The 13239-nt window shown below is 39.9% G+C and overlaps 1 long non-coding RNA gene across 2 annotated transcripts in view; it reads left to right on the top strand.

Moving 5' to 3' along the window:
* Positions 1–13239, top strand: part of LOC116216417 — a 182793-nt gene that overhangs the window by 165210 nt on the left and 4344 nt on the right. The gene's annotated exons all lie outside the window — the stretch shown is intronic.

The following is a 13239-nucleotide window of genomic DNA, read 5'->3' as shown; positions in this document are numbered from 1 at the left end:
CATGCTTGTAGAAGTCGCAGCTACATCTGGCTGGCTGATGAGCTCTGCAGGCAGCTGCAGTGGCAGATCTGGAGTTACTTCTGGTTCTGTCATCAGAGATCTCTTCAGAGGGCTGTCTGCAGCACGTTGTTTAAATGTTTTGGGTTAGTTTTCTTCTGAGATGGTGGCATGTTTGAGTGCTTTTGTTGATGGTGGTGGTAGCTTTGTTTGTTTTAATTTCATATTAACGTTAAATTTAATGGATTCTTTTTTCTTCTACCGTGGCTACGGTAGGTGGGTGATGTATCAGTGTGTCTTTCCTCTGCCCTTTGTCACAGCCTCTTTCTGCTCGGCCCACTCCAGTCCTACACAGGGCTCTGTGCTGGCATGGATAATTCTCCACGCGATGAGATGAATGTGCCATGTGCTGGGGACACATAAGAAACACATGTTTTGTGTAAGCATATTCTTTGGGCTGTGAGTGGAGGAGTAGCAGACATGCATGTGTGCACATGTGCATAGAAATCAGCCTATGCATGGAAACTTGCGCTGACCAGAGAAGGTGGCAGCAGGGTTATTTTCTCTCAATGTGATTATTTTACTTTTTTCTTTCTTGATAACTTAGCACCAGCTCATACGTTTGAGATGAAATTAAAGAAAAGAAAAAAAAAAGCCCTGGGGCTTCTGTTTAAAAATGCAGGTTAATCCTCCGTGGCTTTCAGAAGCATTTCTGTAGCATGCTACTAATTAAGATAAGGTTATCATTTTAAGTTATACCAGGAATGCAATTAGAGCTCTTACTAAGAACTGCAGCAATCAATTTTATACAAATTATTCAGACCTGGTAAGGTAGAATGCTGTTTTACTAGGACAAGAGAACACATTGCAGTTTTATTAAATATAATATAGATTCAAATTGCAGCTGAATGCTGTATTGCCTCTCATTCAGCAGGAACCCATGTATTCTTTTCTAAAATCTTTTCTTAGGTAGAATTGAGACATTTTTGTCTTTCCTTCTGTATGCACAATTTCAATTGATCTTGAAAAAGTAACCTTTGAATGGATGTATTCTAAAACCAGAAATGAATATAAAAAAATATTTAATATATATACAAGATAGTATAATAAGGTAGTATAAATTTTGCATGCACACAAGGGTGTGTGTTGATGTCAGATAATGATGACTGTTTAAGATATAAGTAGCTTGTAGGTACAGTTATTTTCTACAGATTCCGGAGCCAGTGGATCCAATTCAGCCCCTGTTGATGTAGCTGAAGGAAGCACAGTGGACACGAGTGGGCTTTGCTCCCAGCTGGCACCCTCTGAACAAAACAGGCTAGGATGTGTCAGTATTTTTGAACTTTGGCCAAACTTCAAAAAAAAAAAATGAAAAGGAAAAAGAAAAAGAAAAAAAAAGATCATATGCTAGTAGAAGATCTATACTTTACTCTCTGAAATGTTTGTTTATTCATGAAGATACACCAATTTTCCAAGAAATGGATTGGGCCATGCAAACTCTAAAAGTATGCAGTTGTGGAAGGATTTTGCTGTCTCCTGCATAAAATGAGGTATTTTTATCTCTGTGTAGTGTCCCTCTGGTTTCTATTTTCCAAACAGAAAATGTTTGTCCTTTATGTTTTCCTGGAACAGTCATTTTTAACATAATTCCTTCTTGTTACCTTATTCCTTCTGGTTACCTCATTCTTTTGAAGCTTTGCAAACTTCTGTTTCTTGAGTCATACTCATGTTTTACGATGTCCTTTCCTAAATTCTTTAAAATGTGGTTAGTTTTGGGCTGAATCAGTAATATAAAAGTTTGAACATTAAAACAGTGGCTGTTCCTCATCTGTGATTGGAAACCAAGCAAATTTGGCAGAAAGGCTTAATCCAAAAAGAAACTAAACATGGGAAATGTGGGTGAATGCATTCTGAGGGTGCTCAACAAACCTTAATTCTTCCATGTAACAAGTGTGATCAGTGAATAAAATTGTCTGTAACAGCAGATTAGAAGTAAGTGATTTATAAAAATGTATTAGATTATTTCTTCTTTTATGTTTCTTGAGAGAAATTTTAAGTCAGTTTAGTTCTCCATTTTTAATATCCTAAGAGTAGTGTACAATTGAGTCCTCATTAAAATGTTTAATATGTGGGCCAATAGGAAATGCATTTGGCTTTTTGTATTTATCCAAGTCATGGTACTGTTCTTCTGGTATCTCTCGTTTTTTGTTGAGGCTTTTTTTTTCCCATATCTAGGTTGTATTTACCAGCCCCACTGACATTAAGGTTTAAGACATCTCTGTACAGAATTTTTGTAAGGATGATGCAGATGGCAGTCTTCTTTCTTAGGGCTATTTCTCCTTTTAGCATGAAACTGTAATCCAAGAGAATAAAACTGTATTTAATAAGGAACATCATTTGGCTTAAAGAACTAAAGCATGAAAAGATTGTTGGATATAGTTTTGCAGTGAATTTGATTATTGTCATGTGATACTGAGAGGACAATAACTCATGTTTCTGTAGACATCTTTGTCCTATCAGCTGGGAGAAGCTTGTGCTTGTGCTGGAGAAGGGTCTGTGCAGCACTGAGGCAAGAAGGTAGAGCTCTATGGAAGTAGAAGGCTCTCAGGCCAGCTAAAGGACATAGAAACAGATGAACATCCATGCTACTTGGATGCATATGTGTATAACTATCTATTTGAATGTTGTTGCAGCTTATAGCTTATATCTTAGCACCTAAAGTACTCATTTTAAAATGATTATCCTAATGCAAGGAGCTGGCGTTAGCACATTACATCTGGCTGTGAGCTGAGCTACAGGATGGCCTGTTGTGAGCACAGTGAATGTGAGCATGCCATTTGTTCTCCCCATTTGTTTTAAAAAAAGAAGAATGGCAAAAGAAGCTTTCAAAGAAGTAGTTCTAGGAAGGGAAAGAATCTACTGCTACTGATTTTGAGACAATTGTGTTTCCTCCCAAGCTGGTATCTCCAACAACATTTTTTTGTTTAGAAGACGTTTCCATGTCAGAGGCAAATTCCTCCTCATTTTATCAGAAGTTGGGAAACAGGGTGATATTTTCTCTTATAAGAAGTCAAGTTTGGCTGCAGTGCAACTACACTTGGCAATTGCTTTCAGTATGAACAAAAATACACTTGAATTGCATTTATCTAGCTTTTACTTTACATGAAGTTAAAAATCCATTTAAATTCGAAGGAATGTTTTGTTGAATGAAGGGGAAAAGGCAGAAAGCATGCTGAGTATGCTTTGTTGGAAACCTACACCCACAAATAAGGCTTTTTATTGAAGTAATGCGGTGAAGGTAGCTGGATCAGGAAAGAATAGGTTAGAAATAAAAACAATCCCATTTTCATGGAGACCATCCTCTGTAGTTTGGGATAGAAAGCTGTAATTTAGGTCCTGTGGTCAGAGAATCATAACCACTAGTAATGCATGAAACAAAGGACACACTACAGGTGCCCTGTTCTCATTTTGTGCTTCCAGGAATTTACTTTGTGCTTGTTTTCAGTCAAGATATGTGTACAACCAGATTTTGGTACATATCTTGTGTGTGTTGTCAGAGCAATAATGCCAGGCTGTCATGAGGAGCCTGTGGATGGTGAAAGCTTTCTAACCTGCACTGTTATTTATATAGATCTTATGTGCTACAAGCCTTGTTCAGACTTACCAAGGGAAGGTTCTTTAGCAGTGGACACAGATCTCACTGTTAAATGTAGAACCTTACAGGTGGAGGTTACTTTGTCGTACACAGAGCTAAAGAGTGTTTGAGTTTTATGGAAGGAATTCCTCTGCGCTAATTCTGGAAGGTTGGTCTTCATTAGCAATGAGGAAGGTATGTGGACTGATAGCATGGGTGAGTAATCAGCTTCATTTGTTGTTAAATCTACAATAGAGGCTATCTTGGTTAAAATGTATGTTAGCAATGTCCTATACTGTTTAACATGGAAGGACTTAATACCAGCAAAACAGAGCCTATTTTTCTGTTATGGTTTATAGATTTTGTTTTCATATATTTTACTGGGTAATTCAGAAGGATTTGTTTTGTGATGTTTTGAAATGCTTGAAAACACAGGATAGGATGCTAATGATGAAGGAAAACAAAAATTCCGAAGCTGACTCCAGTTATAAATGTCTGAGTTGAACATTTAAATGGCAATTGAGAGCAGAAGACGTTTCAAATATTTTCTTGGTGTTAGATGTAAGACCAGGAAGCACTCATCCAGTTGGCCATAATTATTTTTAGAGCTCCTCAGTTTCTCACCATTTGTCGATAATTACTCACAATTTGTTGACAATGAAACAAATCTGCATTTCACAAATTAATAACACACATCTGAGGCTTTTATGTTGCTCAGCCAATATAACATCTGCACTGTAGTCCCAATTCAGAGAGCAAGTCTTAACCAGCAAAGACTATTAATGGATGTGCTTGTGTCATACTGAAGATGGTAGAATGTAAGTGCTTTGTACATGAGTCTAAATACATCAAATTTTAGGGTGCATTTTTTTTCTTTCTGTGTTTTTAGGTCTCTTCTCCAAAGAGAAATGTATTTTGTCATCAGTTAATGTGTGTATTATCTTACTGATCCACAATCTGATTAATCTTTGTCGCACTCCCATGAGATGAAGGGCAGATATTATCCCTGTTTTTACAGACACGAAGCTGAAGTATAGATACAGCAGTGCAATCTCCACCAGCTTAGTGTTTTCAATGCAAGATACACTACATGGTACTGCTGCATGGTGCTGTATGGCACAGCATCCATTGGCTTCAGTTGTTGATGCAGAACCTCAGAACAGGGTCTTGGATATAGGAAAATGCACGTTTAGAAAGCGTGTGTCATTGCTGCAAGCCCTGCACAAGGGCAGAAAGAGTGGATTATGTTCACTAAAAAAAAACCCTTCAGCATTCCAAAGGAGATTCAGATCTGAAAAACAATAATAATTTTATAACATTACAGCATTGGTAAATTTGGATTCATATCCAAGGAGCACCAAAATGTACAAGATAAATGCTTCTCAAATTTTAATTTCTGGCTACTAGTCTTGGGAGTGGTAGTGTTTTTACAAAGGAATGCTATTGTTTGAGGAGAAGGACTCTTCTTGGACGTGTCAAATGTTATTTTGCTGTAAGTTTACAAAGAAAGGTAAAATAAAACCAAGCAGAGCTTAGACTGAGGTTTGATAGATATAAGCAGCCATTAAAAGACAGAGTGGGAAACAGTGCTAATAACAAGTGATGCTATTGTTTTTTTTCCCTGCCTATTCACTCACCATTTCAGCACACTGTATATATGTATGCCAAGGTATATTTGCATGTGTTTGCTATGCTTTCCAAGCAGCAAAGTAATAAGCACTCCACATACAGTCTAAATACACAGTCATTCTCACTTTCTGTAGAAATAGCCTGTCACTCCTGCAGTTTGGTCCTTAAGCTATCACATTTGGAGACTTGCCATACAATCTTTGTTTACAGTAACAAGCATGGAAAAACTGACTTCCTGACAGTAATGCAGAAGTCTAAGCTGAAACCACTCGCAGGTGAAAAAACATAGTTCTTCCACTTTGAACTTTTAATGTGTTTCATGTAAAATGCCCATCTAAAACTGGGCAGCCAACAAAAGGAAATCAGTCCCTTGCCCAAGAACAAACATTAACTGCGTTATCAGCAGTTTCACCAAGGAATTGATTGTGATGTGTTTCTGTATGCTTTTCCCTCTGTAGCATGATTTATAATCACAAAACTTCATTGTTTATTTAATTTTTTCATGGATATGATACTAATTCGGTGTGCAACTCCGTACCCTTCATAGACTTGAAGCCATTGCACGTGCAGTCCTGACTGATCTCTGTGCAGCCTCCTCATCACACAGTTTTTCTTGGGTCTGTAAAACACATTAGGATTTAGAGATTTATTTGTATGAAGAACCAAAGATTACACTATCTGCTTGTCTTCTGACATCTGCATTGTCTTTGATGGCATTCCATGTTCGTAAAGCCAGTACTAGAAAGTGTAGGTTTGTTAAACAAGGCATTTGAGTTTTGGAGTCAAAATGAAATTGTGACATAAAAGAACTACAAATCCAATAGGTGACTTGGAGCCCAGTTCCGTGGTTTTGTTCTTGGTGGTGTAGGTCAAGTGATGTGTTTTGCAGCTATTGAATATTCCATAGTTAAGTCAAACCATTTTACACTTTCATGAAATTAGGAGGGAACAATAAGAAGAATGCAAGTGAACGAGCAATACAGAATGTTAATATTTTGCTGTGAGTTGTTTGTTCATTCTGTGTGTTTTAATGCAGTTCCAAATTCTCTATACAAATTTTATTTTCTTTTTACATCCTAACCATAATTACAGTACCCTACAGGATCTTACATCCTAACCTCTTTCACACTGAAATATGCATCGTGGCAGTTGCTTTTGAACCATAGGAACAGTTTAGCCCAAGGGCTAAGTGAAATGGAGGAAACAATTTTTAGTAAGTCAAAATAATAATGGAAATATTAACCTTAGGAAGATTCTGTAAATGCAGAGAAAATCATGTGTGTATTTTCGAGTGATTATCATTTTGATGCATTTAGATCAACATTCTGCCCTGTTGAATTCCCACATTTCTGCTCTCCTCCAGGACTGCCACTGCAGTCTTTATCACAAAGACATTTTACAGGGATCCAAAAGCACAGCACTTAAAATGCAGAGTCTCAGTCCTTTCAATTGCTTAGATATATTTTCTAATGATGAAATGTGGTTGAATGTTGTGAAAACATCATTCAAATGCATAAATATAGCATTTTTAGCTTTGTCTGGATCTCTTTTCTGCTTCTTGTCTGTATATATTCCAGATAAATTTACCCACGGTAATGCTTGTGGAACCATGAAGATTTGGCAAAGTACACAATATCTGTACTAAGTGAACTTCAATTTTGAAATAGCAGGTATTAACACTAGGAACAGAATATTAAACAGCTCACAAATACCAGTATATATGGTCAGGGCTTTTACGTAGAATAGCTGAACTTTGAGAGGTAGTATAATTGCAATAACCTGTCTATCATACATCCCAGAAATAATGGGGGAATTTTTTCAAGGAGTAGTGTTGAATTATCAGTGAATTAAAATCTGATTCCAGATGAGAATGAGAAGAGATTTACTGTCTACATCAGCAGTTTCTTGTGATGAAGGTCTGTGCTGAAAATGCACAAGAAACCTTTCCTTATTTTTTTTAAATGCATTTGCTGTGGCATTCTAGACACATCCTGGCATATTCTACTGACAATTACCAAAAGATGTATTTGTACCTATTTCTTGCTTGAATGGACAACCAAAACATTTTTTTGGTATGACACAGTAGCTAGATTGGTATTCCAGGTACCATCAGAAGATGGGTTTGAAGACGCCTGTCAACTACCGAAGAAGTTTAACTGTGGCCACACAGAACTGTGGGATACTTTACTCTACATCTCTGTGAACTCAGAGAAAATGCTTCTGGCAATTGAGCTCTCAGTTAAAGTTGGCCTGAGCATCTCTAAGCTATGGCAGTGTGTGTCTAGACAGACTCTGTGGTCACTGAAAATCTACCAGTATTTGGTAGGGCACTTCAAAAGAGCATGGAGTTCTTCATGCCTTAGCCAGTAGCCATTATGTCTCAGTACTTAAACCTATGTGCAGCTCTGTAGTTTTTGTTTACATGGGGCTAGCAAGTGTTTGTTCTGGTTCGAGTCCATAAAGTTTGCACATTTGATTTTCAGTTTGAGGTTTTGAGTTCATTGAAACATCAAGTCTTGCTTGGCTTTTGGGCTGAAACCTCAAGCCTAATGATAATGTTTTCTCCAGCTGCAGATTTTGAAGTGAGGGGTCATTGAAAAACAAACCCCAACCCCTAATACTTGCCGAGAATCATCAAATGGACCATTCCCTGCAGAATTTAGCAACTGTATTTTTCTGTCAAAATTAGCAACACTACTTTACTGATATGCACATTATTGGTGACATTCTGCTTCAACTGAAGTTACAGTATTCCTGTTTTTCAGTTCCTGCTTCCCGGACAGCACTGTTTAGTCCTACACAGCAGTGGCAGTTTCTGGACAGATTTTTATTTAAGTGACTTTTGCCCAGTTTATACAGTGCCAGTGCTGTGCTTAACCATGTGAAGCTCTGCTTGCTTTGACTTAAGGACATGAGTCCCAAAAGGGACTTTTCACAAAGGATAAAGTGGGTGCTCAAAAGGTAATTGGGTAACTGGTCGCTAATGCTTTAGGTCTTGATCCCTTTGGCAGTTCTACTCTCTCTCAGTTGGGATCCAGTGTTTCATTTTCAGTGAAATTCAATGAATCTTAGACTCATGGGGGTCTAGATTATAGTGGAGTACTGTACCAAGCAGATAATTATCCATACAAAGAAGCATGCCAAATCTGGTTGAAAAGCACGTGAAAATAATTCCCCAGCATTCAGTAACCTTAAAGGAATCATAGAATGGCTTTGCTTGGAAGGGACCTTACAGACTATCTACTTCCATTCACTCTGCCATGGGTGCAGTTGCCACCGACTAGATCAGGGGTTGATCAAGGTCCCATCCAACCTGACCGTGAATGCCTCCAGGGATGAGGCACCTACAGCTTCTCTGGGCAGCCTGTGCCAGCACCTCACCACCATCTGAGTAAAGAATTTATTTCTAGTCTCTAATATAGGTCTCCCCTCTTTTAATTTAAAACCATTCCCCTTTGTCCTATCACTGTCTGTCCAGATGAAAAGTCAGGCTCCCTCCTGTTTGTAAACTCCCCTCAAGTACTGGCAGGCTGCAATTAGGTCACCCCAGAGCCTTCTCATCTCTAAGTTGAACAAGCCCAGCTGCCTCAGACTGTCTCCATACGAGATGTTCTCCAGCCTTCTGATCATCTTTGTAGCCTTCCTCTGGACCTGCTCCAGCAGATCCACATCTTTTTTGTGCTGGGATCATTGGGCCTGGGTGCAGTACTCCTGGCAGGGCCTCACAAGAACGGAGCAGAGGAGGAAAATCACCTCACTCTCCCTTCTGGCCACCTCTCTTTTGATGCAGCCCAGTATACAAGTGGTTTTCTGGTCTGCAGGAACACACTGCTGGATCACGTCCAGCTTTTTGTTTGCCAGAACCTCCAACTCCTTCTCTGCAGGGTTACCTTCAGTGAGCTCTTTTCCTGTTCTGTAGACATATCTGGAATTGTCCCAAACCAAGTGCAGCACTTTTCACTTCGCCTAGTTGAATCTTATTTGGTTCACATGAGCCTACTTCTCAAGCTTGTCCAGGTCCCTGGGGTCATGAACTGTTCTTATTTTGGTCTGCTTACATATTAATCTAATTTTAATTGTCAATCTAGAATCTACTCTAATGCTGACTTTCACTTCTGAAATTGTTCCCTGTGGACAGTTGCTTCAAATCGAAGGTAGCTAGTGCATCGTCAAGTCAGCATGAATCTGCACTAAAACAAAGCAGGGTGATGAAATGTTTGAGAACAGATCTTCAAATGCTGGCACCAAAGAGCTGCAGGGAAAAATTCTGTTTATTACCTGTGTCAAAGTAGCATTCAAAATAAGCCCAGATCTTTCCATATCTTCCCCTGGCACTAGCGGTGCCATTCAGAACTTCCTGCCTCAGCTATTCAATGTGGACAACTTCCTTCTTTTCCATTTGCTGTATGGAAGGGGAGAATATATACTGTGGAAGTCAATTGAGAGAGTCATTTTAGACAGGTAATCTTAGTCTGCCTATGAATTGCTTCGAGGTTTGACAGTATTGCACAGAGGAAGGTGTCTATTCTAGAGATTTGGAGAGTTTGTTACACTTGCTGTTATTAAATAATTTAACTGAGAGGTTATCTGAAGAGATCTCAGTGTAAGGATTAGATTTTTCAGCTCTGTGTGCTTACAGAAGTCTTTCACAAAGAGCTTTTCTTCATCTAAGTCTTTTACATTTCTAAAGAAATGGTGACTTGTATTTCTCTTTATAATTCTTGTATTTTTCCTTCTTTCTCTTTATTTGCATCTAATGTAGATGTCTATCTCTAGGTTGTATTTAAAGGCACATGCATCACATACCTACGTGGGAAGTTTTTCACAAACTTTATATATTTATAAATTCTGCAGGGCCCCTTTTTCAGGTCTGTTTAAAAAATGCATCCCGAGTAAACCAGTATCCTCCAGCTTCCGTTGGTTCAACCTTAGTTCAGACTTCTCTGGGTATCGTAGAAGAATAGAATGGCCTGGGTTGAAAAGGACCTCAAGGATCATCTAGTTTCAACCTGCCTGCCATGGGAAGGGTCACCAACCACCAGACCAGGCTGCCCAGAGCCACATCCAGCCTGGCCTTGAATGTCAGTAACTCAGGTTTTCCATACATCCAAGCTCGGTTTTTATTCCCGCTTCTCATACCTTTCATACATAGGAGAAGATGAGAATTGTCATCATGGCTTTTGTTGCTGTCTTAGCTGTTAGCTTAATACTTGAGCTGGGAGCACACAGATATCAGAACAGTCCTCGCATGATGGCAATTTGGAGATGCTACTTATTTGAGCAGAACTTGGCAAACTGGATAAGAAATGAAAAGTTTCTTTGTTCCTTGACTCCTTCACTTCTCCTCTTCTGCTTCAGTATTAAATTTAGGAGGTGTATGCAACTCAGTATTTCCCACTAGTAGTGCAGTGAAGGTTCTCTATGTAAGAAACAGAGAAAGAACATGTTTTTTCCCACACATCTATTTTCCCAATAGATTCCTTCCCTAGGAAGGAGGTGCAGCACTGGAAGAAGTTACCCAGAAAGCTTAAGTAGTCTCTATCCCCAAGGTCTTGCCTTGGGGAAATTGTGGCTGACCTGGTGCAGTGTTGGCAATAGCTATGCTTCAAGCAGAGGGCTCTCTGAGTGACCTCCAGAGCACCCTTCTAACCAACATATCTGTGATTCTAAGTCAGAACACATAAATGAGCTACTGATACTTAGTGGAAAAAATGATCGGTTCACAAAGTCCTCACAAAGCTCCTGTTGTCTGAGGTCCCTTCCAACCAAAACCATCCTATGATTCTATGATTCTCTGTCTTAGAAACTAATGGGAATGTACAAGAATCCATTCTCAGACATATTGTCGTAGAATCATAGAGTGGTTTCTGTTGGAAGGGACCTTTTAGATCATCCAGTTTCACCCCCTGCTATCAGCAGGGACACCTCCCACTAGAGCAGGTTGCTCACAGCCCCATCCAACCTGGCCTTGAATGCCTCAAGGGAGGGAGCATTCACAACCTCACTGGGCAACCTGTTCCAGTGTCTCACCATCCTTCCAGTAAAGAATTTCTTCCTATTAATATAAATAATATATTAATATAAATAATATAAAATTTACTCTCTTTCCTGTAGCCCCATACTGGTCTGAAGATTCCCAGCTCTCAGCCTGTCATTGTAGAGGAGCAGCTTCAGCCCTCTGATCATTTTCGTGGCCCTCGTCTCGACCTGCTCCAACAGCTCTATGCCCTACTTGTGTTGGAGGATCTAGAATTGGATGCAGTACTCCAATTGGGGTCTCATGAGAGCAGAGTAGAGAGGCAGAATCACTTCCCTCAACCTGCTGCATTTAAGAATAGTGAGTATGGACACCAGGACAGCTCCTTGTAATCCAAAGGCCTGAAGATACTTACTTTGCTGGTCTCAGTTCCTGCCTTGGTAATGTTAGTAGTGCTTATCTTTAGACTGTGAAAACACCACCTGAAACCTTTATTCTCCAGATTAGCTGACACTACATCAAAAATGCAGTACTATATCCATTTACTATAATCTGAGTTTGGGTGTGGCAACATCTGTTTTCCAGCAAAGACTTGACTGTATCGATACTGTTACATCACAGGTGAAAATGCTCTAGGATGACTATGGAAACCCTCTGATTTCTGTATATATGGTTGTGGGACTCTCCTCAACGTCAGCATCCTGCTGAGAGCAAACACTGTAACTAGATTGTATGTGTAATTTAGGTCATAGGTGCAGCCCATTGAAAAACCCCTTTCTGTAAGGAGCCAATGAGAACAAGCATCAACTGCCTTGTGCAAATTTTTTGCAATCTGCTGTTGTGTGAGCAGTTGGTAAGGCTGAAATCAGCACGAAGGAGCATCGGTTCTGCTCCTGTCGCACTTTCCCACCTGAGTGGCAGGCACGTCCCTCTTCTGGGGAATTCTGTGCTTGATCTCCATCTCATAAACTTCAGAACTCGCAATGGGATCCTGTGTGAAACAGCTGTGTGGACTCACGGCAGCTATCATTTTCCATTTCTCTGACACCGTGTACAGTTTCAGTGTAGAAAGCTGGGAGCGTAGCGTTGCAAGGTGGTGGCTGGGTTTTGCAAACAAAGGAGATGGAGGACTCTGTGCCACCTGCTCTGTCATTTGAACAAATGTTGGGAGCCAAACAAGCTACAAACCGCTAGCTGTGTTTGTTGAATGGGAACTCTATGCAGCAGCAATTCCATCGATCATCAAGGTCAGCTTTTTCGCTTTTGTTTCTCAAGCTAACCATTGCCTCAGTCCCACGCTCCTATAGGCAAGATGGTGAAGCAGCCAAGGATGTTAACTGCTCAGTGCCCTGACAGAGCACAGCACTGCAGAGCTGCACATTCCTGTTGGGGACAGCCTGGGGTGTCCGGCTTTGACTACATTTAACAGCATGGCACAACAACTCTGCAGAGATTGGCAGGCAATACTGTTTGCTTATGGACTTGGACTGAAAGCGTTGGAGTCAGCAACGTTAGGAAAGCTCTGCCAATGACTGCAAACCAGGCAGAGCCCTTCGTGTCCATAAATGAGGAAAAAACCTTTCTTCTCACTTTTTTGTGATTATTTTGAGGGACAGCACTTTTTCTAAAATCACTGATTGTGGAAATGATGAATGCCCCTCTGTTCCTCACCATAGTCGGTCTTGAGTGTGAGGCTGAGTGGGAAAAGGAACGGTCTTGGCAAACAGCTTTTTAGTCTCCAATAAATTATTCAGAACGCAGGTTTGGGCACAGATTGTGGGGAACGATAATGGAGCTGGTTTTCAGAGCCTGTTCATGTTATGAAGACATGGAGTATGCTTTTCAGGAATTCACTTAAGTGGAATCAGCTTTGCATAACGTAGCCTGGAAGTAATATTGCTGCCATCCAGCTAGTATCTGCGGAACAGCATTCTGCTGCCTCGCAAAGCTCTGGTGTTGAAGACAAGAGATAGGGAGATATTTATTTTTGTGGGTTGTTTTT

The sequence above is a fragment of the Meleagris gallopavo genome, chromosome 3 (genome assembly GCF_000146605.3).
Source record: "Meleagris gallopavo isolate NT-WF06-2002-E0010 breed Aviagen turkey brand Nicholas breeding stock chromosome 3, Turkey_5.1, whole genome shotgun sequence".
NCBI lineage: Eukaryota > Metazoa > Chordata > Aves > Galliformes > Phasianidae > Meleagris > Meleagris gallopavo.
This window is presented reverse-complemented; position numbering and strand designations above follow the sequence as displayed.